The 25,073-nt window shown below is 38.4% G+C and overlaps 1 non-coding gene across 1 annotated transcript; it reads left to right on the top strand.

The window, feature by feature from the left end:
* Positions 1–18,943: 18,943 nt before the first annotated feature.
* Positions 18,944–19,050, top strand: LOC142525691 (small nucleolar RNA R71). Its single transcript, XR_012815141.1, has one exon. It is a non-coding gene; the product is annotated as a small nucleolar RNA R71 (small nucleolar RNA).
* Positions 19,051–25,073: the final 6,023 nt, after the last annotated feature.

Raw genomic sequence — 25,073 nt, 5'->3', positions numbered from 1 at the left:
TGTCATACTCTGGTTTAGAACTACTAGCACATTCTCGATGTTCTTGAAAACAACCAAATTGTGAGTTTCAAAATGCGATAACATAATCCAATTGCATGCAAATCTAGAAAAAAATGAAAAATGACTAATTCAATTATTTTAATTGCATTAAATAAATGTGATATACATGTTTATATGTTTAAAATATGGTTTTATATTAGAATGCATAAAACTTTGTTTTAAGGGTTATTCGAGATGCGATCGAGGAACGGAGCTAGGGTTTCGATTTTGTTCCTAGAAGGGTGCTGCTCGGGCTGCGTTTGGGTCAGGTCCAGGGGTCTTAAGAGGGGCTATACGTGGTCCTAGATGGCTGGTACTGTACTTGTTGCGAGGGGAAGGGTTGTAGGAGTGATTTGGGGTCGCGCGGGTCTTAAATAGCACGAATTTGGTGGCTGCGATTTCACGGCTAGGTAGGGCTGGTTCCGTAGAGTCCTAAGGGTTCATTCTTGGTCTTAGGATGGTTGCATAGGGTTTGGACATGACTGTTAAGGGCTAGGCTCGATGGATTTGAAGTTGGTTCGGGCTCCGGCTACGTTCAAACATAGGCAGAAATTCAGTAGCCTTAGAGGTGTATTCCGAGGGTTCTAAATGGTTTTATTTGGATTACATAGGTAATGGTTAGGTGTTAATAAGCAATGGGTAAATTTTGGTAAAGTTTAGTTAAGTTTCGAGTTATTTCGAGTAAAACCGGAACGTAGGTTCAAGTTTTAATTGGGAATTTAGTCATGGAACTTAAGTTTACGTCTAATAAATTTTTATGGGTGTATTTTAAGATGTTATGTTAAGTTTGGATGGATTCGGGTCGTAGTTTTAAGGTTGAAGGTTAAATAGGTAAAATTAGGGTTTCACGGGTAAAACTGTCATTTTACACCTGAAAAATGTTAGACATCCTGGCAGCGTCCTGAATGCTGTAATGAATGATAAATTGTTTATTTGGAAAGGTTATGGGACTTCATGATGAAAAACAATAAAGCTAAAAGATGTGTTGCATGCTTGGTTTAAAAGAAAAATGTCATCTATACATTAAATTTTATAAGTGATGAATATGATAAAAGGTTTAGAATGAGGTGATTTGATTGTGACTAACATGAATACGAATACGAAAGGATATGATGATATGTAAGTCCAATGCTCAGTTTACGAGTGAGAGTGTCGTTGATGTCCCTGCCGTCTAGTACCATGGTTATACATAAGATTGACCAATCAACCAATAGCTGAAACGAAAGTCACAATTAATGATCTGAATTCAATAAGAGAAATCGTAAACGTATATGATGAAAGGAAAGGTTATGATGAAAGGAAAAAGATTTTAAGTTATACATGTTCATGTTAAAGCTATTTTATTAAAAGTATTTTTTTACTATTGCATGTGAATGTATATGTACTACTTGTTATCATGGTTAAGGTTTGTTGAGTCAAAAGAATCACTAGTGTGAATGATGCAGTTGAGGATGTTTATGATGATATGGAAGGACTTGATGGTTGAATTGACTGGGCTTATGGTGAACATAACCCGAGTATCATTGATAGCTTTTCCGCATTAGTATAATTTTAAAGATTTTCATGTCTTTTATGCATTTGAGAGGTTTTGAGAGGATTAAAAAGTTTATGCTTCTTTTTTAAAATGCTAGTTTTAGGTTTAGTTTAATGGTTTACTATTTTATGTTTTGCATTGAGTTCTTTGGATTTCAAATAATAGGTTAGTTGGTTTATTTTAATAGCAAGATTAATATATGTATAGTATATTCGGCCGAAAGTTTAAAAGAAAAAAAATTTCTAGTATATCTTAAAGAAAAACGAGTAGTTGACGTTTAAATACACATATTCAATCTTTTTGTGCAAAGACTATCACTAATTATTCACTACTCTTACAATCGGGCTAGTGTCTAGAGGGGGAGTGAATAGTTTATTTTAAATTTTTATTCTAAACCTTGTTAAATAGTGCGACCAGTCTTGATGTTGTTAAATGTCAACACAAGATTTTCTCAATTCTTAAGAAATGGACGAACCACAAATTGTGCGGAAATGATCCGATGAATCTTATGTCTACTTTATACTCAAATAAAGCAATTTAAACAAGATAACTAAAGTAAAGAAGTAACAAAAGTGATGTTTCTGGATGTTCGGAAACTCAAGATTCTACGTCATCCCTTTTTCACTCCCAAAAGTATTTCATTAAAAGACTTTGATTTTATAAAATTTATTACAATCCGCTTTAACTTTAAAACTTATTTGTTTCCTAAATCGAAACTCCTTGTAAGGTTGTAATGCCCGAAAGTTAATCGCTGTTAATTAACGATTATTGATTTATGATTTAATGTGATTATGAAAGGGCCAACCAAGACACGATTTGAGGTAACGTGTGATAATGTATGTGCGAGGACAGTACCATTCGCGCACATGCGCGACAAGACACGCGCACCTGCACGAAATGGACAGAAGACCTCGCGCATATGCGTGAAGTGAAAACGCGCATATGCGCGAGCTGTGCGAGGGTTCAAAGTCAATTCCAGAGAACCTCGCGCACATGCGCGACAGGAGGGCGCGCATATGCGCGAGATGCCGAGGAGAATGTTGCGCAGACCAGTAGGTCTCGCGCATATGCACCGAGTGATGTCGCGCATATGCGCGAGACGTGTTTTGTGAAAGGATGAGCCACGTAGCTTCACCATGCAACTGATATATAAAATTTGCAATTCCCTTCATTTCCTTCGCAAGAAATTCGAGAGAAGCTCTGGGGGAAAGAGTGAAAAATCCTTACGCCTTTATATTTCAATCCGTCCGTTAGATTTTGAATCCGACTTCAGTACTGTGATCCTATCGTTGACAGCTACTACATGCCGTAAGTTTTATTGATTTCTGATGTCATTTGATATTATTCTATTGTCATAATTGAATAGGATTTATATATGATGTTCTTGACATGTTAGACATCGTAGAATTGAAGTCAGATTGAGAAATAGATTGATTATGGAATTGTTATGATTTTTCAGAATATATCGATTGGCATTGGATAGATTTGGGTTGTTGATTGATTACCGGTTGTATTGGATATTGATTATCGATTGTAATTAATATCTGTTGAGATTGTATTGACCGGGATATCGGGATTGTGCCATTATGCCGTTGATTTTGAATTGAATCCAGATTAATCAGATTGGTATTGGTTTGAGCGGTATATTGATATGGTATTATTGATATTGTCATTGCCAGATTGAGGGTTGACAGATTTTGAATTCCAGACAGGAACAACGTCCGAACTACAATAAAAAAAGGTATAAGTCAATGTGGTACCGGGAGAACGACTCGAGTAGGATATACTTGAGTTTCCCTAAATCACATACTTATTATTATGTTCATTGATTTGATTTGATATGCTTGTTCTATGAATGTATAGAAAGCAGGTATTAGTCGAGTGATCTTGTGACATCAGTGCCGATAGTGATGGAATCGTCCCTGGCACATTGCACGTTGTCACAAGATAGTTGAATTGGCGATAGTGCCACAGTCTGTGACGGATAGGTCAAGACACCGGATGTTTGGTTATATCGAAGTGGATATAATTGGATTTTCTTCTATTACTGATGTTCGATATAGGAATACCAATATCTGGAAACCGGGATCCCTAGACTAGGATTGAGTCTAGTCTAAGCCGTGGAGTTACGAGTCTGATTTACGATTTCATATTGATTATGTTTCAGATTTTGATAAATGTTACTGATATTTGTTACATACTTCTACATTGTTTATATGATTGCATGTTCGTTGATTTATGCTGGGATTTTATTCTCACCGGAGTTATCCGACTGTTGTCGTGTTTGTATGTGTGCATGACAACAGGTGGGACAGGTTCAGGGTCGAGAAGATGAAGAGAGATCGTGATTAGAGTGGAGACTACGGACTTGATTAAAGATAGGGTTTGAACACTTGATTGGTAGTCGTTAAACCTTAGTTTCAAAGATTGTATATGGTACAGGATTTGTACTTTGTTTTCGATGTTATAATTGAATGAATCCCATTATGTTCCGCGCTTGCTATTTGTATAAAAAAAAATTTAGACCCTGTCTATTATAATTGATTAAAATTTGTCAAATGATGATTAAGAACATGATTAGCGTCAGGGTCCCCACAAAGGTCCAAAATTAAGACAACATAATACAACTGCATGCAAATCTAGGAAATATGAAAAAATGGCTAATTAATTGATTTTAATTTTTAAATGGTTATGTGACATGCATGATTATATCTTAAATATGATTTTATTATCATTATGCATGAACTGTATTTTAAGGATTATTTAAGTTGCGATCGAGGAACGAAGACCGAGGGCTGAAAAATGTAAATTTTTTTATTAAATAACTAATTTTAATTATTTAAAATATGAGTGATGCTTTTTCATATTTTTGAAAATAATGTGTTTTGAGGTGATTTTAAACGACGGGACGTTAATTTTATCGGTGTTGGTTTTTCATAAAAAAATACGAACGTTTTAGCAACCCGACTAATAAATTCACAACTTTATTTTAACAAAATTATTTTTAATATTTTAATTAAGTCCTAATTAATCACTAATGGGCCGAAGGAGTATGCTTACTAGGCCTAAGCTTAATTAAGGATTTAATTACTATTTATTATGCAAATAAGACCCATAACCCTACACTTTATCATGCCTCTTTCTGAAAAATCCCTTCCCAAACACACGACAACACACACGTCAAGTTGGAAAGAAAAATCGAAAAGCTTCTAGGATTTATCAAGCCTAGGCCCTCCTCGTTGTCGTTCTTCGTCGTCAACGTATATTCGTGCGTTTAAAACGCAAAAGCACGCCATACATCTCTTTTCTCTTCTATCACATCGTATTATCGTTTTAAACATCGTTAGTATGAAAAGCATGACCTTTATGTTATTATTTTCAAAATATTACTCATACATGCTTTAAACTTATGAATTTTGATTCAAATCCATATTCTATTCATGTTAAGGGCTGCCATGATGTTAAGTGATGATCAAGTAAAGTTTTTACATGAATTAGAGTCCTAGACATACACCAAACTCATGGCAATCATAGAGGAACAAGCTAGAATCGATTTTGCTCTCTTGGGGTTCGGCTTGCATGTCTTAGTAGCTTGTCTTGGTTCGGTTGGACTGAGGCCAGGCTAGGGGCTCGTGAGGGGTCAGAGTAGGGACCCTAACCACGTTAGGGTTCCATTCGAGAGGGCTGGGAGGAGTCCTAACCACTAGGACTCCTACCCGAGAATCGCACAGCACATGCATAGGGTGTGCAAGCTTCCAGGGGCTTTCGGGCTCGGTCTGTGGTTCAAGGGCCAGGCTAAGGTTCGTCCTTAGGGTCTTAGGCAAGTGCTCAGTAGGTTGGTTCAGGGGCTGGGGCGTCGGCTAGGTTCCTAAGCTCACAGCAAGAGTCCATGCTTGAGGGGTTTCTCGACCGCTGCATGATATTGGGAAGGGGGTCACGATTTCGAGTTGTGGTTGGATCCTATGGGTTCCAAGGGTCCAGTATGGTGCACTAAGGGGTTGGTCAGGGTTTGATTTGGCATGGCTTGAGGGTGGCTCGAAAAAATCGAGACATGGCTCGGGCGGGACTTTTATGGGTCATTTTAGGGTTTTTAAAGCTAAAATAAATCTAAACACGGCTCACGGGGGTCGAGTCGTAGTTCACGAAGGCTAAAATAATATAAAAAGTTTAAGTTTGAAAGTTAGGAATTTTATTCTAGAGTTTGGGATTTTTCGGGAATAAAACTCATTCAAAACGATTAATTACGAATGTATTAAAAAGTCTAGTATTTAAGCTAAATAAAATTATGAGAATTTTAATTTAGGCTTAAATAATTATTTGGGTCATGTTAGAGTTGATGAAATCAAGAAAAAGTTAAAACCGAGAAATTTTACATCTAGGGGTAAAACGGTCATTTTACACCTATTAAAATTAGTAAACGTCATGGCAGTGCTCTGAATGCTGTTTTATGATATTATTATTATTTCTAAATGTTTATGAATTTACATGATTAAATTGTGATTTTTAAATGTCCTTGGATTTTTATGCTTTAAGGTTGACATTTAAAATATATGTGCATGCTTGGTTTCAAAAGAAAAATGATATTTATGAATGATTTTTGTAAAGTGATGAAATGTAAAACGTTGAAGGAAGTGAATTAATTGTGACTATTGAGGATATGAGGATTTGAGGTAAGAATGAGAATATCGTGAGGGAAAAAGGCCCAGAGGGAGCCCATTTATGGGAAAAAGCCCAGAGGGAGCCCGACGATCGTATTTCCATTAGATGAGGATAGGCAAAGGCTCATTGGACGAGAAATCGTTTCTAATGTCCTCGCTGTCCAGTGCTATGGTTACATGTAGATGGATCCATTGAATTTTTGAGGATTGAGGAAAGTCACAATTAACGATCTAAATTCAATAATAAGGAAAATGTTTATGATCATGATAAGATAATACATGTTATGATTGAGGAAAATGATAAAGGTTGAGGTTAAGTTATGCATTATGAAAATGATTATGAAAAGGGTTACATTTAAAGTTTCTGCATCTTCATGAAATATTATTTTTATGTAAAAGTATCTTTCACTGTTGCATGTGATTTTATACGTATTACTTGTTATCATGATTATGGTGTGTTGAGTCTTTAGACTCACTAGGTGTGATGGATGCAGGTGAGTTTGAGGGAGGACTTGATGGTTGACCTTACTGGACTGAAGGTTCACACGACCCAACGACCAGCGCTTCTACTTTTCCGCAATTATGATTTATGACTACGATTCACGTTAAAAGATTTTTAAGACTATTTATTTATGCTTTTTAGTGATTTTTGAGAGGATGATATTCTTCACGTTTATTGCTTATTAGGCTTGGTAAAACAATTGACGATTTCATGATTTTTAAGTACTTGTTCCATTGATATTTTATTTTTAAGTGGGCAAAATATTTTATAAAAATATTTTCATGTGTTGGTAAAGATGCGACAGTTTCATGTTATGTTTAAAAATTTTTTTAGCAATTTTTAACATTAAGAAAGGTAGACGTTTTGGTTGGTATAAGAGCAAAGGTCCTGTAAAGGGTTGTGCCACCATCAGCGCCGGAAAGATCTGTCGTCAAGCCTCAAATTTGTAAGTTTTTACATTCTTTATATGATTCAGTTTGATGTTACCTGCATGACGACATGAGTAATATGTTTACGTTACATGTTTAATACCTTTTTGAGTATATATGCTTTCTATGCTTAAATTGCTAAATGAATACGAATATGTCACATGAATAGAAACTTAGATTTTTAAATACATGTTGGTTATGTTAGAATTTGGAAAACTTTCAGATAAAATACCTTCTAGACGTGCCCCTGTTAATGAGAATCAAGCCGAGAACAGCGTGAACCATCAAGAGAATGCACCCCCACCACCACCTCCAGGGGATGCTGCTGTTGGGACATCGTATTCTCGCACCCAAGACGCAGCGGAAGTTTAAAAATTTCGTTCTTGGGCGTCGTTGTTTAAAACATTCATAGGGTGTTAATAAAATTATACCTTCACGTTCTTAACGTTGGACTCTAAACTATTCCGGTGTTTAGGCAGATTTAGCCTTTCTTGTAAATCCCTACAAATTGCTCTTCAGATTTGATCGCCTAATTTGGTCCACGATCTAAAACTTTGTTCCTCGCTTGGATTGCACTAGAAATCGCAAGCGATTTGTGTGTTGAGACTGTAGCCTCCGAATTTTCAAAATCCGGAGACGAAGCGGCGCGGCGGTGGAAGAAGGAAGGTGGCCGAAATTCTCACCAATTTCTCTTTGTCCTGGCCGAGAGTTAGCTTTCAAAAGGTGGGAAGATTTTTTTAATTTTTTCTTATTGATTCTTAATCAATAATTAACCAATAATTAATGATTCTTAATCATTAATTAAGCAAATTCAATTTGCTTTTTGGCCAAAATTTCTTCCCCAAATCAATGAAGTGGTCGTGACTTTGCAACCAAGGGAGGAGAGGTTTTGGAGTGGTTTTTGTGTGCAATTTTCATCATCCAACAATGAGCCCTAATGATGTATTTATAGAGTGAGACTCCTAATCTAATTAGGATTCCATCTCCCACAAGGACTCTAATAATTTCATTATATTTAAACTCTCATATAATTAATATATAATGTATTTATTAACCTTTAATAATACATGATATAATAATATTATATACACATATTTTATATCAACATATAAAATATATACATGTATATTAATTAAATTAAATAATCATTATTTAATTAATAAATTAACTCCTTTGTTAATTTAATTCTAGACTCATCTAGAATATATATGAGAATTTGTGCATGTTAGTACTCACCACTATTAGCATAATATTTTAATTAATAAATTCTCAATTCACTAAATAAATGATTTCGAACTCATTATAACCCGATCGACGATCCGAGAGCGCCGATTTGTCAAGGATACAAATTTTGTTCATATAATGAAAATCAAAAATTTTGAAGATCAAAATTTTCATTTGCCAAATTTAGAACTTACCATATATGGCAGTTACCATATTTGGCAGATGCCAGTCTTAGTGAACTCCTTCACAAAATAGGCAGTTCCACTCTCCTTCCTTATTTAGCAATCATGCTAACTTCCATTTCGAATGATGAATCCCCGACTACAATGCATTTGCTCCTACGTATTTCGAAACTACACTCAACCTCGCCACCTGATGACCCTCGATGGAGTCGGTAAACGGATCAAAGTGCATGCTAGTACATATAGCCCTATATTGTCCCGGGTCATAGGACTAATGGGGTACAACCATAACTGCGGACTATTCCACTCGATAAGATGAGAACCACTTGGACAGTCCGAGGGAGGGTTGTTCAGTGCATCATCATATGATCACCTATCTGTGTGAATGGACATCTCAATGCCCTTGCCAATGAAACATGGCGTTTACACCACATATGCTAGTCTCAAACTCGAGCGACCTTTATCCTTGTTTTAGGCGGTTGATTCGACCTAGGAACCTGTTTAGAATATACGGTACACTTCCTAATGAGTTTCAGTGATCTTACGTTGTGACGCAGACCTCATGGTACCTATTGTATATTCAAGAAAATTATCTATGCAGCTTGCATTGGTATACAGATAAAGTATAATGCCATAATCGAATAAAATCGTAAAATATTATTAAAATAAGATTGTTTTACATTAGAATCAATAAAGCCCAAGCCACAAGTTGGCTTGTCGGGCACCTACTCTAACAGCTGCTACTCGTGCTTTAGAGGGAATGGATCGTCTCTTCGAGCATCAGATACAGCAGCAGCAGTTACCGCAGCAGTTAAAGCAGTTACAAGCAGCAGCTATTACAGCAGGCACCTAGGACCACCACAGGATATCTATGATCAATTCCGGAGGCTAGGGCCAAAGGAATATTCTGGCACTACCGATCCTTTTGCTGCTGAGAGCTGGATTCGATCACTCGAGGTACACTTTCGCTACCTGAATATGGGTGATGCTGACCGTGTGAGGTGTGCCACTTACCTGTTTAGGGATGATGCTTCCTTATGGTGGGAAGGAGCTGAGCAGTGGTGTTAACCTTGCTACTATTACTTGACCTCAATTCAAGGAGATTTTCTATGAGAAATATTTTACTGCTGATGTTAGAGGACGACTGAAGAGGGAGTTTATGAGCATCCGTCAGGGAGACTTGACTATTGCGGAGTTTGTGAAGAAATTTGATAGGGGTTGTCACGTTGTACCCCTTATTGCGAGGGATCCAGCAGAGAAGCTTAGACACTTCATGGATGGCCTACGACCTACCTTACGAAATAATGTTATGATGATGCATCCATTGGATTATGCTACTGCTACCACTTGTGCATTCAGGTCTGAGCAAGCTTTGAGGGATATTGAGTTTGAATTGCAGCGCAAGAGGCAACAACACCACAATAACAATCAGCCAAACAAGAAACAGTTGATCGAGCAAAACTTGCACTGTGGAATCCTCAATAAAAATATAGTTTTATATGCTCAAAAATTAATCACAAGTGCACGATGTCAAGTAGTAGTATAATGTACCGGAGTACGAATATCGTTCCACTGAAGACTATATTTAACAATTATTATTTCCAGTTATTAGATCTTTAGCAACGAAAAGTGATTGGGTGTTTTATTACTACTAAAATCAAATAAACATGCAAACAAAATTATTCAAAATCAAGTAATGAAATAAAATGTCTAAAATGGTTGAGTAAGATTCAATAAGAAATGAATTTGTTGGGAATATCGGTTCACCTACCCCTCGTTAATTAATTAATTTATTCGATAATGATCATATGCTTCCCACAGGATTTCCTATTCAATTGAGCACATTCTCTCGAGCTATGCCAAACTAATTCTACTCAATGAAGTAATTAAATGTCTTTAATTATTTATCAAGAGTGAATCGCATTTCGGTCAATGAAATCCCCTAGTTTTCGACCTTTAGGACTATGACTATCGACGCGTATCCAATTTCATATATCTATGCAAATTGTAGATCCACGGATCATACTATTCGTTCCTATCACAAGTTATTCTCTCGAACTCACTCGCAATATGAAAACATTGTTAAAGTTAACTACGCTCTAACAACACGAAGAAAAACAATAGTATAATCAAGAATAAACCAGAAATCGAAATATAAATTGATTAAAACAAAGTTTGGGGTAGGATCCCTTAAATCCCAACAAATAATGAAGTTTAGCTACTAAAATTCATAGCGAAACTAAACAAAACTAAGTTCAAATGATAAAAACTAAATAAGAACTACTAGAGTTGACGAAAATTGCGAAGAACGATGCCCGGAAGTCGTCAAATCTTCAATCCGAGCGTGAATTCCTATCCAAGGCTTGTGGTGGCTGAAGAATGAAGTCTGAATGATCCAGAAAAACGTCCAACCCTCCTTACCATATTGCCCATATCCAGAACTAAGGAAAGGAATCGTCCAAAACTTTTTCCAAAATTACAGGTGCGCCCGGGCGGACATAAGTTTCCGCCCAGGCGGATGGTCTTCGCAGATTTGGTATTTAATTTTTCCTCGGCCCGCCCGGGCGGATATAAGTTTCCGCCCAGGCGGATCACTTTCGTAAAAATCCCTTTTCTGCATCTTCAAGGCGCCCGGGCGGGTGACTTTCGAATTTTCCCTTAAATTTTCAGTTTCTTCGCGATTCCCCTGTATTTTTACCAACCAAACTTAGGAGCAACAAGAAAATATAAATTATGCTACAATAAAACCAAATGCATGAAATATAAATTATAAATGCAACACAATACGACAAAACATGGTCGGAAAAACACGTAAAATCCACCTCTATCAACCCCCCAATACTAACTTTTTGCTCGCCCTCGAGCAAAACAGGTGACAAGAAAAAATAGAACATGACACAACGTAGCTTGACAGTGAATTCATAGTCATCAACTAGCCTCAGTGAAACTCAACATATTCCCTTGTCGATCAATACAAACGCATAGGTCTTTGCACTTCCTTTGGTCTAGACGTGGTTTCAAATAAAGTCTGAACGTGTGTGTGTGTTGTTAGTCCTAGCATCACAAATGACAGAGGGATCCATTCTCAACCATTGTCAGAGATTTAAATCAGCCTGTTAGTGTAAATATCACTCTCCTTTATTCCTTTGCCTTAGTATCCATCAGCAACAATTTTTTTTTTCTTTTCTGAATAAGAATACAGTAATGAAAGGACTATATTAGAACTTTTCATTTCAGATTCAAATCCATGAGTTTTTCATTTTGTTATTATTTTTTTTATTTTTTTTTAGCCAGGAATAGGATTTCATTCCGTAATTCGGCTCCACAACACCTTACATCTCCAACTTTAGCCAGGAATGGAATTTCATTCCTTTATTCGGCTCCCCCACACCTTACATCTCCAAATTTCTCTTCTTTTTTTCTTTTTTTTTATTTGGTTGCTGATAGATACCTCGATTCGAGAGAATATAGTCAAGCTCAATTCACACCTTCAAACATCTTTGTTCCCCACTTTAGTTTAAAATTTTCACCCTCTTATCATGGATGCTTTTAGTTCTAACATTCGTGTAAAGAGAGTTCAATACTCGAAATAAAACTTCATGTCTCTACCACAGTAAGTGCTAAAGAAATGCGAGTACACGATCAATAGGGCATGTCTCATCACTTCTTGATCATCCTTGGCTAACAAGTACTATATCGAATACTGTCGGCTGACACACAAACATATGCAAAACTAACTGATCACTAAATGACAACAAATATAGCCAACAAAACACCAAAAATGAACATATAAAACAACACCCATCCACCCCCCAATACTAAAGTCAAGCAGTGTCCCCAATGCAACAGACGATAGAAAAAGAGACAGATAGGCACAACAAAATGAATGTAGGATATCCTAAGCATGCAAGATAAACGAAAATAAATAAACTGAACGAAATGAAATGCGATAACGAAAAGAAGGGATAGAAGTGACTCCCCTCTCACTGATCCTCCTCCTCGTGCGCCTTCGGGGGAATGACACCAGCATCCGGCTCTGGGGCATCAGCATAATGGAACTGAAATGGTGGCGGGAAAGCTGGCATGGGTGGTGGGAGAAGGGCTGGGTCGACACCACTGTGGCTCAGGGATAGGCGAAGCATGGCATCAGTAGCCGTCTGATACGTCTGACTCACAGCCTGCCACTGTAACTGATGGTCCGCAAAGGCCGCAAATTCGTCCATCAGGTCCTGAAAAAGGCGACGTCGAGGTCGCAGGGTCGGTGGTGGGGGCTGCTGTGGCACGGGATCAAAAGTAAATCCGTCCCAGAGGGGGTCCAAACTACGGTAAAGCCTTCCGCCGCACTGCTATTTTCTGCAACCAGCTAGCGTCATCGAGGGCCTTGGTCGGTGGCAACCACTCATCGTCATCCTGAAAAAAGACCCCCGCGCCCGCACATAGCTCTGTGATAATGTGGGGGAAGAACAATGCCACATTCGAATTATGAATGCTCAGCTGGATCTGCGAATGGATTATCCTGCCCACATTGAGTGGCATGTGAGTGATCAGTGCATAAAGTAGCAGTCCTCTCTCCCTCTGGACTTCGCTAGTGTGCTCGACTGGCATCAAACGTGTGGCCAGAAATGCATACCACAATGAAGCTGGGACAAGCAAATATTTCTCTGCAAAACAGGTGTGCGAGCCAGGTGTCTTCCACGGAGACCCCGGATAACAGATTCTTTGCATCATCAAGTCTAAATTTGGTTCTGCCGCCCAGGCCACATAAACCGAGTCATCCACCGCTGGTGTCTCAAGCACCCTATTAATCTCCGCTGAACTAAAATCGACCAACTTCCCTCTCACAAATGCCTTACCATCGCTTCTTTCAGCTGCATTGGCATAAAATTCCCTCACCACTGGTACCACCGCAGCTTGCGGTTGACGACAAAATTTTCCCCAACTTCTACTCTAAATTTGATTTGTAATAAATATGTATTGCTCAAACTGGAAACCACGTTCGCGAAGCGGAGCTCTATGTATTTTTGAATTTTCGTAGCGTTCCCTAGCAGTCTCATTAACAAATATCTGAGAGTTACGGGATGAAGATGAAGAAGCGGTGTGACTTACCCGAGCCTTTTTTGGTGCCATTTTTGACGATGATTTCTGAAAAAACAATAAGCCCGGAGTAGGAGGGTGTATCGCCAAGAGAATGCTCGCCGGAACTCGGAGGCGGCGGCCGGAAATTGCAGCGGTGGCCGGAGAAATTGCAGAGGTGGCCGGAAAATTGCTTCTTGATGCTGGGTGAAGATGGAGACCCACGATTTGTACCTGAAATTGGTGCAAGGCAAGAGATTTGAGCAAGATTTAGAGGGAAGGGGCGAAAAAATTCGAAGGGGGGGCGAGGGTTTCGAATGGGAGAAGGAGAGAAGAAGGTACAAATTTAAAAATCTGCGCGATCCGCCCGGGCGGATATAAGTTTCCGCCCGGGCGGATGACTCTCGGCTTTTAAAAAGTTTTTCACAATGCCGCACGGGCGAAAATCTCACGGCTTTTTTGTAAACATTTTTCAAAAGGGACCCGCCCAGGCGGGAATAAACCTCCGCCCGGGCGGAACCTTCACGGCTCTTCATATATTCGCCTTTTTTTTTGAATGTAAAATAAAAAGAACACAAACTAAAAATCGAATTAAATGCAAGATAAGGGAGAGAGAGGTAGTTCTCAATTTATAGTCGAGAGCTAGACTGTCGGTCAATTTCAGTTCGGATTGTCCTGGAATCGGGTGATTCCAAGTTGTGGCTCAACTGTGCCACCCATGTAGTGTTTCAGTCGCTGTGCATTGACCGTAAATGTCCCATCCTTTCCATCTTTCAATTCTACAGCTCCCTGATGGATAGACTTTGGCAATCACGAATGGGCCAGACCATCGCGACTTCAACTTTCCAAGGAATAGTCGCAATCGGGAGTTGTAGAGTAGGACATTGTCAGCTTCCTTGAATTCCCTCTCGATGATCCGCTTGTCATGGGTCTTCTTCGTCTTCTCCTTGTATGACAGTGCAAGATCATATGCCAGGTTTCCGGAATTCCTCCAACTGATCCAGTTGCAGCAGACGTCGTTCACCTGCATCAGTAAAATTAAAGTTTAATGCTTTTGTAGCCCAGTATGCTCGATGTTCTAACTCTACAGGTAAATGACATGCTTTACCAAACAACAACCTATATGGTGTAGTGCCTATAGGTGTTTTAAACACAGTCCTATATGCCCAAAGAGCATCATCTAACCTCACCGACCAATCTTTCCTACTGACACCCACTATTTTTTCCAAAATTCGCTTGATTTCTCGATTAGACACCTCAACTTGACCACTCGTCTGGGGGTGATAGGGCGTAGATATCTTATGTGTCACACCATATTTGCTCAAAATTTTTTCAAATAGTTTGTCGCAAAAATGGATGCCACCATCACTAATGATTGCTCGTGGTGTCCCAAACCTGTTAAAAATATTTTTCTTTAAAAATTTCAGGACCACTTGAGCATCATTGGTGGCAAATGCTTCTGCCTCTACCCATTTAGACACATAGTCAACCGCCACCAAAATATATTTTTTCGTGAATGAGATGGGAAACGGTCCCATGAAGTCTATCCTCCACACGTCAAAAACCTCACACTCAATGATGTTATTCAATGGCATTTCATGACGGTTATAGATGTTACCTGTCCGCTGGCATTTATCACAGGCTAGCACATAAGAACGAGCATCTTTAAATAGGGATGGCCAATAAAAGCCACATTCGAGTACCTTAGATGCCGTCCTTGTTGGTCCAAAGTGACCACCTACCTCACGGTCATGGCAATGATTGAGAATTTGACCAAACTCTTCCTCTGCAACACACCTTCTGATCATAGAATCTGCACATATTTTGAACAAGAAGGGTTCCTCCCAAAAATAATATTTCACGTCCGAAAAAAATTTCTTTCTTTGGTGAAATGTTAAATTTGGAGGGGGTGAGCCTGTAACAAGAAAATTCGCAAAGTTTGCAAACCAAGGACAATTTGTTACCGCTAGAAGTTGTTCATCCGGAAACCAATAATCTATTTGATCGTTTTCAAAATTTTTACTAACGTGCTCTAGCCTAGAAAGATGATCAGCTACCACATTTTCAACAGTCTTCTTATCCTTTATTTCTAAATCGAACTCTTGCAACAGTAAAATCCACCTAATTAGTCGTGGCTTCGCATCTTTCTTAGCCAGTAAATATTTTAGTGCAAAGTGGTCTGTGTAAACGATGACTTTAGACAGAACAAGATAGGAATGAAATTTGTCAAGCGCAAATACTACTGCAAGTAATTCCTTTTCATTTGTTGCATAATTCAATTGCGCCTCATCTAAGGTCTTACTTGCATAGTAAATTGTATGAAATACCTTGTTTTGCCGCTGGCCAAGCACAGCTCCCACCTCAGTGTCACTGGCGTCGCACATGATCTCGAAAGGTAGATCCCAATCTGGTGCCACCAGGACAGGAGCCGTCACCAAGCGCTCCTTCAAATCCTCGTATGCCTGTACACAGTCAGAATTAAAGTCAAAGGGCACATCTTTCATAAGTAAGGAAGATAGAGGTTTGGCAATTTAAGAAAAATCTTTGAAAAAATGCCGATAAAAGCCGGCGTGGCCTAGAAAACTTCTAACTCCCTTGATGGATGTCGGAGGTGGTAAGTTCTTGATAACTTCGACTTTTGCCTTATCCACCTCTATTCCATGCTCTGATATCTTGTGTCCCAATACTATCCCTTCTTGCACCATAAAATGACACTTTTCCCAATTCAGCACCAAATTCGTCTCCTCACATCTCATCAACACCACCTTCAAGTTCTGCAAACAGTCATCAAAAAAAGGGCCAAAAATCGAGAAGTCATCCATAAAAATTTCAAGAAAGTTTCTATCATGTCATGAAATATCGCGGTCATGCATCGCTGAAAGGTGGCCGGGGCATTACACAAACCAAAAGGCATCCGTCTAAACACAAAAGTGCCATAAGGACAAGTGAAAGTGGTTTTCTCTTGGTCCTCGGGCGCAATCATGATTTGGTTATACCCAGAATACCCATCCAAAAAGCAATAAAACTCATGACCCGCTAACCTCTCAAGCATTTGATCAATAAAGGGAAGGGGAAAGTGGTCTTTACGGGTGGCATCATTTAATTTCCTATAATCAATGCACACACGCCATCCCGTAACAGTCCTAGTGGGTATTAATTCATTATTTTCATTTGTGATCACAGTAATCCCACCTTTTTTCGGCACACACTGAACAGGACTTACCCATGCACTATCAGATATAGGATAGATGATACATGCATCAAGGAGTTTGATAGTTTCTGTCTTTACTACCTCTTGCATCTTTGGATTCAATCTTCTCTGAGGTTGCACGAGAGGCGAGTACTTTTCTTCCATCAATATCTTGTGCATGCGGACTGATAAATTTATCCCTTTAATATCTGCCACTTTCCACGCAAATGCACTCTTGTGCGCTCTCAAGACTTTCAACAGTTCGTCCTCCATCACATCTGTCAAAGCAGCAGAAATAATGACAGGTAAAATGTTATTCTCACCTAGGTACACGTACTTTAGGTGCGGAGGCAATGGTTTGAGCTCAAGCGTCGGTGGTTCCTCTATGCTTGACTTGGGAGGTGTCAAATCTCTTCGATCCCCCAGATCTTCCAGTCTCATCCTCACTGGAGTATGCCACTATTTCAGCTTTTTCTTCGTCCAATTCCTCGCTTCCAAAGGATCTCTAAAAGCATCCTGCACATAGTTAGACACAAGAGGATCAAAAGCATCAATTCTAAAACAACTATCAGAATGTAAAGTGTGCTTAAGTGCATTAAAGACATCAAAAGTAATCTCTTCCTCCCCCACTCTCAATCTCAACTTCCCTTCTTGAACATCAATCAGAGCCTTGCCAGTTGCAAGGAATGGTCTCCCCAAAATCAAAGGCATCTCCATGTCTTCTTCCATGTCAAGCACCACGAAGTCCGCAGGAAAAATAAATTTGTCCACTTTAACTAACACATCCTCAATCACTCCTCGTGGATACTTGACAGATCTGTCAGCCAGTTGTAAAGACATCCTCGTTGGCTTAGGCACGCCCAATCCCAGTTTCCTAAACACAGACAACGGCATAAGATTAATACTTGCACCAAGATCATACAAGGCTTTATGAAAAACAACATCACCAATCATGCAAGGAATAGAAAAACTCCCTGGATCTTTAAGTTTCGGTGGGATTTTGTTTTGCACCAAAGCAGAGCAATTTTCAGTTAGATTTACCGTCATGTGATCCTCCAATTTTCTCTTGTTTGCTAAAATATCCTTCAAAAATTTAGCATAACTAGGCATTTGCATTAAAGCATCGGCGAACGGAAATATTGATATGCAATTTTTTAAATACCTCAAGAAACTTACCGAATTGTGCATCTAGTTTTGCTTTTTTCAATGCTGCAGGGAAAGGTGGAGGAATAACAATTTTTGATTGTGCAGTGGGTGCCGGTGCAGTGTTAGAGGACTTACCTTTAGATGTCTCAGTATGTTCATCCAATGTTTGAGTTTTCTCTTTTTCTCTTGACTCTAAAACTTTTCCCACTCTTCAACTCGATGGCCTTCACTTGCTCTTTTGGATTTGTCTCGGTGTTACTCGGCAAGGTGCATGGCTCTCTACTTGTTATCATTTTTGCTAACTGTCCAATCTGATTCTCGAGCCCTTTTATCGATGCATCCTGGTTTTGAAGTCTAGTTTCAGTTGATGAAATAAACTTAGACATCATTTGCTCCAGGTTGGATTTTTCTTCTCTAGGAGGATCAGATCTGTACATCGGTTGTTTCCATATGGTTGTCCTCCTTGCGGTCGATTCTGACTGTTTTGACCGCCCCATGAGAAGTTGGGATGTTGCCTCCACCTAGGATTGTATGTGTTCGAATAAGGGTCATTCCTTTGGCGGTTTTGGACTCCCACTTGATTCACCGGTGCCTCATTTAACACGTAGAAGGGATTGCCATATTGACAGTCTTTCACATAGTGTTCACCTCCACATTTCTCACAGAATATCTCTTGAAGACGCATAGCTGTGCCACCCATGTTCAAGCCGTCCAGTTTCCTGTTCAATGCATCAAGTTGTGCAGTAATGGCAGAAAAATCAATTACCTGATGAACTCCTGCACTTCTCCGCTGGTTGTTCCTGTCAGATTGAGGATGATAACTGCTAGCAGCCATCTCCTCCAACAACTCATATCCTTCTTCCGCAGTTTTTCTCAACAAGTTTCCACAAGCAGCAAGCATCTATCATAGTACGGTTAGGAGTAAGAAAACCATAATAAAATGTTTGAACGACTAACCCAAGTGGTAATTCGATGATGTGGACATCTTTGTAGTAGATCCTTGAAGCGTTCCCATGCCTCATATAAAGACTCCTGATCGAATTGAGCAAATGTTGTAATGTCTGCCCGCAGCTTCATGGTCTTTGATGGAGGAAAGTATTTAATGAGAAATGCTTTCGCCATATCTTCCCATGTAGTGATCGAACCTACAGGCAAACAATTTAACCATGCTTTAGCTTTATCACGTAAAGAGAAAGGAAAAAAACGCAACCTAACAGCATTATCAGAAACTCCATTGAATTTAAAAGTATCGCAAATTTCAAGAAAATCCGCGATGTGCGTGTTTGGGTCATCAACTGCAGTTCCTCCAAATTGGACTATGTTCTGAATCATCTGGATTATAGCTGGCTTGATTTCAAAGTGATTTGCCTGCACGATAGGCCTCACAATGCTAGGATGTGCACCCTCCAAAGAAGGCTAGGCATACTCTAGCATCCGTATGCGGCGTGGCATCTCAACTTGTCTATCTTCACGCTGTTCCTCCTCACGTTCTTGCTCGTGTCTCTCCAGCGGTTTTTTAAGTCTCTGTTGTTGTCTTCGCCTGCGGAAAGTTCTTTCAATTTCAGGATCAAGCTCCACGTCAAGTGACTTTGGCATGCACTAGACAAGATATCTGGAATAAAATATGGAGTGTTAGCTCAAGAAAAATAAAATAATGCTAAAGAAAATAACTAAAAATAAAATTGTAGATTAACAGTCCCCGACAACGGCGCCAAAAACTTGATCGAGCAAAACTTGCATTGTGGAATCCTCAATAAAAATATAGTTTTATATGCTCAAAAATTAATCGCAAGTGCACGTTGTCACATAATAGTATAATGTACCGGAGTACGAATATCGTTTCACTGAAGACTGTATTTAACAATTATTATTTCCAGTTATTAGATCTTTAGCAACGAAAAGTGATTGGGTGTTTTATTACTACTAAAATCAAATAAACATGCAAACAAAATTATTCAAAATCAAGTAATGAAATAAAATGTCTAAAATGGTTGAGTAAGATTCAATAAGAAATGAATTTGTTGGGAATATCGGTTCACCTACCTCTCGTTAATTAATTAATTTATTCGATAATGATCATATGCTTCCCACAGGATTTCCTATTCAATTGAGCACACTCTCTCGAGCTATGCCAAACTAATTCTACTCAATGAAGTAATTAAATGTCTTTAATTATTTATCAAGAGTGAATCGCATTTCGATCAATGAAATCCCCTAATTTTCGACCCTTAGGACTATGACTATCGACGCGTATCCAATTTCATATATCTATGCAAATTGTAGATCCACGGATCAGACTATTCGTTCCTATCACAAGTTATTCTCTCGAACTCACTCGCAATATGAAAACATTGTTAAAGTTAACTACGCTCTAACAAGACGAAGAAAAACAATAGTATAATCAAGAATAAACCAGAAATCGAAATATAAATTAATTAAAACAAAGTTTGGGGTAGGATCCCCTTAAATCCCAACAAATAATGAAGTTTAGCTACTAAAATTCATAGCGAAACTAAACAAAACTAAGTTCAAATGATAAAACCTAAATAAGAACTACTAGAGTTGACGAAAATTGCGAAGAACGATGCCCGGAAGTCGTCAAATCTTCAATCCGAGCGTGAATTCCTATCCAAGGCTTGTGGTGGCTGAAGAATGAAGTCTGAATGATCCAGAAAAACGTCCAACCCTCCTTACCATATTGCCCATATCCAGAACTAAGGAAAGGAATCGTCCAAAACTTTTTCCAAAATTACAGGTGCGCCCGGGCGGACATAAGTTTCCGCCCGGGCGGATGGTCTTCGCAGATTTGGTATTTAATTTTTCCTCGGCCCGCCCGGGCGGATATAAGTTTCCGCCCGGGCGGATGACTTTCGTAAAAATCCCTTTTCCGCATCTTCAAGGCGCCCGGGCGGGTGACTTTCGAATTTTCCCTTAAATTTTCAGTTTCTTCGCGATTCACCTGTATTTTTACCAATCAAACTCAGGAGCAACAAGAAAATATAAATTATGCTACAATAACACCAAATGCATGAAATATAAATTATAAATGCAACACAATACGACAAAACATGGTCCGAAAAACACGTAAAATCCACCTCTATCAACAGTATACGGGACCTCCTAGACCTCAAGGGCCTCAAAAGCCCCAAGGTCAAAGCATGAAGCAAGGAGAGAAAAGGCCACAGAATCCTGGAGCACCAAAGCCTTCAGAGAGGCAACTATGCAAGGAGTGCAATCGCCTACATCTTGGCAATTGTGAATGGGGGCCATTCAAGTGTTTCTACTGTAAGGAGGTTGGGCACAAAGCTATTGATTACCCGAAGAGGAAAGGGCCTACTGTGGGATGAGCTTATGTTATGAATGCTGAAGAAGCCGAGAAGGAGGCAGACACTACGCTTATCACGGGTAACCTAGTCATTTAACATTTTTATATTGTTTATTATTGCATGAAATGTTAAAATGGTTATTATAATTGAATGGGGAACAAGATTTAACCTAGTGTGGAAATTAGGTTGCATGTTCTACCTAGTTGAACTTAATATATGATTTTAGAAACCATAGAAAATGATCCTAATTTTGTGCCTTATTTTATGTAAAGGATGATTTGATTCCAAATAAAAAGTTTGAGGGCCAAAATTTAAAGAAAATCATAACTAAGGGATTTATAGGAGTTTTGAAAATTTTGGGGTCAAATGTACAATTTTCGAAAATTTGGGGACTAAAATGAAAATTTCGAAAAATTGAAGGGCTATAATGCAATTTTTCAAGAAGTGCTCAAGTTCAACACGTAATCATCACATAACTTTTGGAAATTAATGATAAAAATTCTTTAAGATTCAACACTAAAAGATTTAAAAGACATTTTCGCCTCAGGAAGGATTAACATTCAGGGGGTAGCTACTTGTGCATTGATAGATTCAGGGGCTACACATTCATTCATATCTGAAACCTTCATCAAAAGACTGAATATTACTCCTCAAGTTATGGGTTTGGGTTTCAAAGTTTCTATTCCTTCCGGTGATCAAATGCTCACGTCTAAAATTGTCAAGAATCTGGAGCTTCGTTTATGCAAAGATGTGGATGCTGACAGATCTTATTGTGCTTCCTATGCCCAAATTTGATATTATTGTGGAGCCCAAAATCAGCACACATAAAACCCATGCAATAATTTAAATGGTTAAATCATTTATTTTAATTTAAAATGAATTTTAGCCATGCATGATTTATTTAAATGCATTATTTTAAATTAATTATATTTATGTGATGCACGTTAAATATTTTTCGAGTTTCATGTTTCAGACGATCATCTGATACGGGATCGAGGAGAAGAGACCGGCGACGAGTTTGGCAATTTTTAAATGTGGTATTTTATTTTAAGTTAGAAAGGGGCATTTTAAATGACTTATAAGTTTTAGTATTTTAAAAGCCTAATTTATTTATTTATTGATTTAAGGGTTTAAAAATTTTAGAAGTTTAGTGTGTATTTTATTTTAAATTAGAAGATTTAAGTAAAGTGGGTATTAGCTTACCATTTTTATTAGCTTGTTAATTGGTTTAACATTTTAAATAGCTTGATTAATTATTAAATTAAGTAATTCCCCCCTAATTACTCACTCACACACATGTTACACACAATCACACACATTTACACGTTTTTACACACACTAAAACCGATTAACACACACAATTAAGATTTTTATTTTTTTGAGAGAAACCAAGGGTTCTTCTTGCTAGTGGCAGCCGCCCCTCCCTCCTCTAAGAATTCAGCTATTTTCGTCCCTTTTCTTCAAGAAAGATAGTGCCACGTTCGTCCCGAATCGTCTCTCGCTTCCTTCCCGCGTCTGAGTCGTCGTTTCGGTAATGTTATTTATCAAAAGGCACGTATATTCTTTTTTTTTCTGCGTCGATCATGTCATAGTATGTATTGCGTTGTTTTTATGCGTAAAAATACATGTGTGAAGTGTAAGGTTTGAGCGGAAATTGTTTAGATCGCATTTTGAACGTTTTTGGATCTGTAAATCTCGTTTTTGCTGTTCTTTTAAAAACTGCGATTTTTCGATCTTGTGTCGGTAAGCACATGGTTACATTAGAAGTCGTAAGAAATATTTTGGTGTCAAAATTCATGTTAGAGATATGTTGCATAGTTGTTGTGCGTCGTCGTTTTGGGGACATTTGTTTGAGTTGAATCCCTGTAATAGCGTCCTAATATGAGTCTCGATAGATTGTTTCATGATTCATATGATTTAGTAGGAGTTTCAAGTTTCGTGTCGCGGAATCCAGAAGACTCGGCGCCCGAGCGATGATATTTTACCGCTCGAGCGCCACTCTTTCTGTCCGAGCATTTTCCCCAGAAGGCTCGGCGCTCGAGCGGTAATTTATTACTCCCTCGAACGCGGACCCTGGCGCTCAAGTGGTAATGTTTTACCGCCCGAGCGCGGCCCCATCTGTAAAAATATTTTGTTCTTTCTTCTTTTCAAGTTTTAATAGTAAGTTCATGTCTTTTATTTTTGGGAAATGTCCACACATCATTTTAGAGATTGTTCGGGGTTCGATGTCATGGGTTAGTACGACGATTTAACGAGGGCAAGTCCCGAGTGATCTAGAATGTCAAAAGCTATTTATTTAATTCGGTGGTGAGAAAGAATACCTACGTCTAAGTTATGCAAGTTAAGTGTTTAAATTCATGTTAGTATGTGCAGCAGTGGCATCAAGCGAGATCCAACGAATCCCTCAACTCCAAGTAAGTATGTTTGACGTGCAAAGAAAATGTTTTATTTTTGAGGTATGCTAAATGTCATGTGACCAATTTATGTATGGGATTGGAAAGCGGTAAAGCATGATGATATAGGGGGATTTTACTTGTTTTCCTTATCATATTATGTCGCATTGTGTTGCATTTATCATTTAGATTGCACGCATTTTGTATTATTTTAGCTTAATCCTTGTTTTATTATGTTCATGCGTTTAGTTGGTGAAAATACAGGTCAGTCGTGCATAAACTGAAAATTAAAGAAAAAAGTCGAAAGCCATCCGCTCGGGCGCCTCCAATGCATGAGAGAAAGAGTTTTTGCGAAGGTCATCCGCCTGGGCGGAAACTTAGGTCCGCTCGGGCGCGTCAAAGAAAAATAAAAATAGAAGATGTGCGAAGGTCATCCGCCCGGGCAGAAACTTTTGTCCGCCCGGGCGCGCTTGTATTTTTGGATAAATTTTGGACGATTTCTTCCCTTAATTCTGAATGGGGTGGATATGGAAGGGGGATTTGGATGTTTTTGATTATTCAGACTTTATTGGAGAGCCGCCACGAAGCTTGGAGAGGAATTCGCCGATGGATTGAAGATTCGACAATTTTCCGAGCATCGCCTTTGCATTTTCGTCAAATCTAGTATTTCTAATTTAGTTTTTATCTTTTAAACATTGTTGTGTTTATGTCTATTATGAATTCGAGCAGCTAAATTTAAAACATTTGTTGGGATTTACGGGGATCCTACCCCGAACTCTGATTTAGTTAATTCAATATTTCGATTTCTGATTTATTCTTGATTTTACAATTGTTTTATCGTGTTGTTAGAGCGTAGCTAACTTTAACAACGTTTTTATATTGCGAGTGAGTTCGAGAGAATAACTTGTGATAGGAACGAGTAGTATAATCCGTTGATCTACAATTTACATAGATATATGAAATTGGATACGCACCGATAGTTATAGTACTAAGGGTCGAAAACTAGGGGATTTCATAGACCGACATGCGATTCGCTCTTGATAAATAATTAAGGACATTCAATTACTTCATTGAGTAGAATTAGTTTGGCATATCTCAAGAGAGTGTGTTCAATTGAATAGGAAATCCTATCGGAAGCATACAGTCACCATCGAACGAATTAATTAATTAACGAGGGGTAGGTGAACCGAAATTCCCAACAAATTCATTTCTTATCGAATTTTAATCAACCATTTTAGATATTATTTTTCATTGTTTAATTATTGAATCTTTTTATTTGCATGTTTATTCGAGCATAGTAGTACTAAAACAACCAATCAATTTTCGTTGCTAACGATTGAATAACTGAAAATAATAATTGTCAAATACAGTCTCCAGT

The sequence above is a fragment of the Primulina tabacum genome, chromosome 14 (genome assembly GCF_025594145.1).
Source record: "Primulina tabacum isolate GXHZ01 chromosome 14, ASM2559414v2, whole genome shotgun sequence".
Classification (NCBI taxonomy): Eukaryota; Viridiplantae; Streptophyta; class Magnoliopsida; order Lamiales; family Gesneriaceae; genus Primulina; species Primulina tabacum.
This window is presented reverse-complemented; position numbering and strand designations above follow the sequence as displayed.